The sequence below is a fragment of the Dreissena polymorpha genome, chromosome 4, assembly GCF_020536995.1.
Source record: "Dreissena polymorpha isolate Duluth1 chromosome 4, UMN_Dpol_1.0, whole genome shotgun sequence".
NCBI lineage: Eukaryota > Metazoa > Mollusca > Bivalvia > Myida > Dreissenidae > Dreissena > Dreissena polymorpha.
This window is the reverse complement of record NC_068358.1, coordinates 107,648,990-107,654,989: the sequence shown is the minus strand read 5'-3', so window position 1 is coordinate 107,654,989 and position 6,000 is coordinate 107,648,990. Positions and strand designations below refer to the sequence as shown.

The following is a 6,000-nucleotide window of genomic DNA, read 5'->3' as shown; positions in this document are numbered from 1 at the left end:
TATTTATAGTTAGAATTCCGAAAGTATGGTGAATCATCATAACACCAAACGGTGGACATTTACAGGCGAGTCACTTGCGGTTGAAACTGAACAAAAACCTTATTATGTACACCGTAAGTGACGGTGATTTATGTCGATGCAAATACTTTATGAAAACCAATAGATGCAATTATTGCTTGTTCTGCTGGCACGTATCGGCTTGCGATATATTTAACTAGACATACAGTCGTAACATGCATGTATAAGTCCGTAACCAAAGACCGAACAACTCCTTTACACGAGATTTGAAAGGTACACGGAGCTAGGAATCAGAACAGTTGGCGAATCTAAGATCGCACGTTTTGGCGTTTCTGATTATGTTTCGGATGCCCTGGTGCAACTTATATGGTTAAGAAACTTACTTTCGCTACCTACGATAACACATTAAAATGTTATGCTAAGGTTTTCATTGAAATACAGCATTTAAAAAATCAACTGCAACATGGAAAAGTGTATGCTTGAACGGTATGTTATTTGTTAACGTTTTAACTAGATGAAAGGATAGCTAGACATAAAAGGACAGCGTTTATTTTAGATACACTGGTATCTTGTTGTGTTTGATACATTGGTATTGTGATAAGCCAAGTTCATATTCATGCAGTACTTTTTCCAATGTTGACACATGCTACAGCAACAGAACAACTTCATAATGCGTTCATAAATAACAAAACCACAAGCTAACCTCAACTCAGGATTATAAAGAAAAGCAATAATAAAGTTCACATACTTAAACTATTATTTCGAAACAAAACGTGTAGATAAATATATCAAAAAAGTATGTTAGTGTCTTTGTACGATAAAATAAACATTGTAAATGCGAATGCTTTGTCGTTTACTAAATCGGCAGTTCGGCTGATACGAATTAAGCATAATGTTATCTGAAAATAAAAGCGAATCTGAACGATTACGCGGTGCTTTTATATTAGCAAACGAATGGCATGGAACGCTCGTAATCTTTGAAATGATTTACGCACGAAGTTGTCGTCGTAAGTGCTCTTGAGAATTACGGGACAATGTACGAGCAAGTGTGGTTTTATAACATTGAGAACAGGAGAAAAGGCGATACAGAACGCAGATCGGGAGAAGCCTGTGAATGTATCGCAGTGGTAGATGAAATAACGCTCATTCTGAAAATAGCGTTTGTGGATACCGTACTGGAATAAGACGATATATTGCTATATGTTAACAAATTATGGCATGAACTCTTTCATAAAGGAGACGTTTGGAATAGATTTAAATGACGTAAAACCACGTTAAAAAGAGGTAAAATTAATTTACTTTATATCTATTTTATGGCACAGAAGTTCGCTTGTTGAGTAATATGTATACGAGACGTTATTGTGCTTATATTTTTGTAATAATCATATCATGTTTGTAATTATTTGCATATTGTTGTAAATAAAATTCACACCTATTCAAGGGCTGAGCGCAAAATTTTGGAATCACCTGTAACATACGCCATAAAAAATAAAATAAATGCTGTATCGTTCGTTTTCATACGAATTAAAAACAATAACGCTTAGCCAAATAACTTTATAGGTAATGAACATGACAAATGTTACTTATATGAAAAGATAAACTGAATTGTTTTTTAAAAGAGTATATTTACTAAATATTTAAATACAACGAACAATGCAGAACAGCCCAAAGCTCTTAATCAACCATCACCCAATCTGTTATCTTTAATTACATATATTGCTCAAGATATTGCAATACATAGTGAAAAGTGTTTTGTTATAAATTTTTGTTTTTAATACAACCCATCACCCACAGCCTATTTGTTTAGGGTTGACAGCATGGGTCACACACCTTTTTGACCAAGAGCAAACTATTACTTGACCATAGATTGACGTTGATGGAAATTATACTAATTGTTAAGCTTGATGTGGGATCTCAGGCCACACACTACCATTAAGTTCTGGTATATCGCTACGATAACTACTGTATCAAATATGCAGGTGTGAGAACGTGAAAGTAGCAACAGAGCAGTATTTCTGACCACTGCGCTTCAAAAGGCTAGCATTTAATCAGGCCAATGGTTACTATTTAAAATTTGCTAAGGATCACTTTTTATAGTATGTGTAATTTGAAGTTCACCCCTAGCTAGATTCAGCCAGCGTCAAACATCAATTGTAAATCAATACATAAAAATAAAATCAAAAACACATTCTTATATAAAAACCTGCAAAATAACAATTTAAATAAATTAAATTAAATTGAAAATAATTTGAAAATAAAGAGCGATCTTAAGCAAATTTTGAGTAGTATATTAATAAAATGTTCATGTAAACATACCGTCGTTATTTTTGCATGCATTTCTAGTTGAAATAACGGATTGATATTTAAAATTAAAACTGAACTCATATATGACGTTAAAACATCATTTTGAGATTTTAAAACAAAAACTTAAGAGAAAACACCACTTGTTTGTGTTAACGAAAATCGTTGAAATTACGTTTTGAATTGTGTAGAGTAGGAAGTACGTACATGGCTAAACTAGTGTAGCAATTTTTAGTGGACAATTTGTGTGTCAAAAAGCGATTTGGGGTATAACTATTTTTTTTAGCAGATTTGATATGCTAAGGATTTCTTTTACATGTTTTGCACAAGTGTGTTTCGTATACATGCTGTTTAAATTACTTTTGAATTAATTAAAATTCGATTCCTCACTCTATCACATTGTGATAATCTATATCAAGTTGCAGTAAATTACGAAGCAATTGACATGAACAAGCAATTTTAATACGCGATTTATACTTCAATGCAACCTTCTTGCAGCTGTAAAAAAACACAGTTATCACAAACATTATTTTAACAAGAAACATTTGGTATTATAAATTTGTTTAAAACATTAATCATAATTGTGTTCTTCCTTAAATTAAGTTATATGTATTATTCATATTATTCAGTTTACTTTTTCACTCACCAATCATCAACGCGCTTCCAATTGTAATGCTACATGGTTTTCACAATCACGTTCACTCCGTGGATTATAGTTTTCGGTTTAACATAAACAATTAATGACATATACATTTAAACAACTATTTTGCTTTGCTCTTTTATTTTTGTCCTGTTATAACAGTAGTTTTATCAAAATAAATTGAAAATGGTCGCTGATATCAATGTGTACGTATACCAACCTTTCGTATAAAACGGATAAGTGTGGCGAGGTGTTCACTTAACCCCCAGGTATTATCAAAGAAACTGTTAGAAAGTGTTCAATGTCGTGCATTAGATATGTTGTCCGCCAAATGTTTGCATTGAAGTAATACATTTAAGTAACTTTCCTATCCAACAATGCTTTATGTTTACAGATATTTGACGTGGTACTCCTCTTATAGTATTCACGTGATTTCATTTACTGCTTACTTCCAATAGCTTGAACATTTCATTTTAGCCATTGAGCACATTTAATACATTATTCCAATTGCCATGTTTCGTTCCTAATAAAATCGAAATCCGTCGTTGTAAAACGAATCACAGGCACATTTAAAAGATGTATATGTTATTGTTAAACAAACAGTAACTGGAGTTTCGGTGAGACGTGATCCGATTTCAAAACAGTATATCTGATCATTTAAAACATTAAAAGTAGTTCCTAACATCGATCATCCATCGGACAATATTCCCATTTTATTGAGATGCAGTGTATATCGCCTATTAATCATTTAAATACTTCTTATCCTTATCGCTTTATTTTGCAATTTCATGTACAGCATGTGCCATAATATTTAACTACTGACGGCGTGGATTAAATGAGAACCTGGAAGGTCGCGTCTTTATATCGAAATATGAAACATATTCGGTTTATGAGTTGCGTTATATGTGCAATATTTAGATAAGTGGTTAATCGTTTTATTTTATATAGTACTTCATTTTGGAGGATAAAAACTGTTGCAAACGGTCTGACATTTTTGTAATGCATATTGTTATTAAAATTACAAACACTAGGTAACTTTTAAAATGTAACTAGCCATCTGATGCATACTAGACAAGTGTATGAAGAAATTGTGTTTATTAAGCGAGGCTTCGCAAAAAATAAACCACTATTATTTGCGACGCGTTCATCAAATAAACTTATCTGGATTTTACACTTACCTGGTATTCTATTAATCCAAGTTGTTGAGTTTTTATCCGTCTGTTATGGTGTGCAAAAAACACGAAAAACATCAAATGACGTCCTGTATAACATAACTTAACTGCAGTTGCTGCTTTCAAAATTGTGAACATAAATTCTTCTCCTATTGGATGCTTCGTTTATGCAGGCTAGATGAGTTAAATGGTTTTAAAAAACAACTCGTGCCATTCCTCATATTTATATTATATAAATTTTGTATTTTAAATAAGTAAAGATCTTTTAATCAATCGGAACACTATTAACATTTAAACTCGAAATAGTTTATATAATTGGTCTGTAAAGCGTTATTTTCTTAACTTAAGTAGCTCTGTGGTTAAATATGGATTTATTCAATACAACTGCAAAATACCTACATGGTTTCAATTGATACAATCTTTAAGAATTTCGAACATTACTGATATAGTTAAAATGTAATGTATGTATTATTGATGTACTTTCGGCAGCATCTTCTCCTGAAAAACCTTATCGAGTTCTTGAAAGATGTTACATTAAACGTCTATGACAGGTAAACACCAATCTGTGAGGAAATGTCATAGCCTAGATAATAGTACATAGGTCTATTTGGGTATGAAGAATGTGTTTATATCGTTTTAACACAGCACTTTATTTACGTACGTAATATTTATTATAGACACAATTTCTGGCAATTTCGTTTTGTTTGAATATACAACGTTACTACGGTACGCCTTTGTGACCTTCTTTATTTTAGTTGGAGAAAATAGATAATCGCAATGATATATTTGATGAAAACATGCTTGATACTTGAGGACCATGTATGCATTAATTAAACACAACAACTATATGTAAATATCTAAACATATATGAATTAAATCGTAAATTTCAAAATTTAAATAAGAAAACGTATCTATTTATTAACGTTAAAACAAACTAGAGTATATTGTTGTTAATAAAGTGTCGGCGTGCATAACTTGTATTAACACGAAACTCAATATAGTTTAGTTTAACATTCATTTTGTGTTGCAGCCTGCAATTACACAACTCAAATAATTATAATACGCCCATCTTTCATTTTATTGAAGTATTGCCAATGACAAAATATATTATTGTTAAACGCACAAGTTCTTAAACAATTGATTAATCCCGTTGAAATGTTTTAATGTTCAAGGTATACATTGCATTTTTTTGTTATGTTAAAGGCAGGATTGCCAACTCAAAAAATATGAATATTGATTATTTAAGTCTTGATAAGATGCATATACATGCATGTAGGGTCTGAAATGATTTTAATGACGAGCGTATCATTGAATATGGGCCGTGCTCTGTAAAAAGGGGGTTTAATGCATGTTCATAAATTTTTGTCCCAGATTAGCCTGCGCAGTCCGTACAGGCTCATCGGGGACGACACTTTACGCCTAAACTCAATTTTTGCCAAGATGAGACTTTCTTGAAGCGAAAAATATCACAAATGCGAAAAGTGTCGTTCCTGTGCGGACTGCACATGCTAATCTGGGATGACACTTTATGCACATGCATGTAACTTTTGCTACTCATCAGTATCTTATGTTAGAAAATAAAACCTTTCAAACATGCAAATATATAATATATTATTCTAAAGAACTTAAAATGCTTCAACGTGCGTTTTGAGTGGTAAAGATTTAAGAAACAATGATAACTCCAATGAGCTAGTTAATTAACAAAACAACTGCCATTTAAACGATCAAACAGAGTACCATGCGGGCATAAATATTTTCATACGTATCTGGTTGTTTAAGAATGATACCTACTGACACGTTTCTATGTCGAGATCAACGTTTCTTAAACATCGATCAATAGCACACTATTCACTGGAAAAATATATTAAT

General features: G+C 31.9%; 1 protein-coding gene across 1 annotated transcript in view; it reads left to right on the top strand.

Annotated features, from left to right (window-relative positions):
- Positions 1–1,096: 1,096 nt before the first annotated feature.
- LOC127879948 (FMRFamide receptor-like) overlaps positions 1,097–6,000 on the top strand; it is an 88,367-nt gene continuing 83,463 nt past the window's right edge. The window contains exon 1 of the mRNA XM_052427078.1: positions 1,097–1,302. The gene's annotated coding sequence lies outside the window, so the exon portion shown is untranslated. The remainder of the gene's footprint in view (positions 1,303–6,000) is intronic.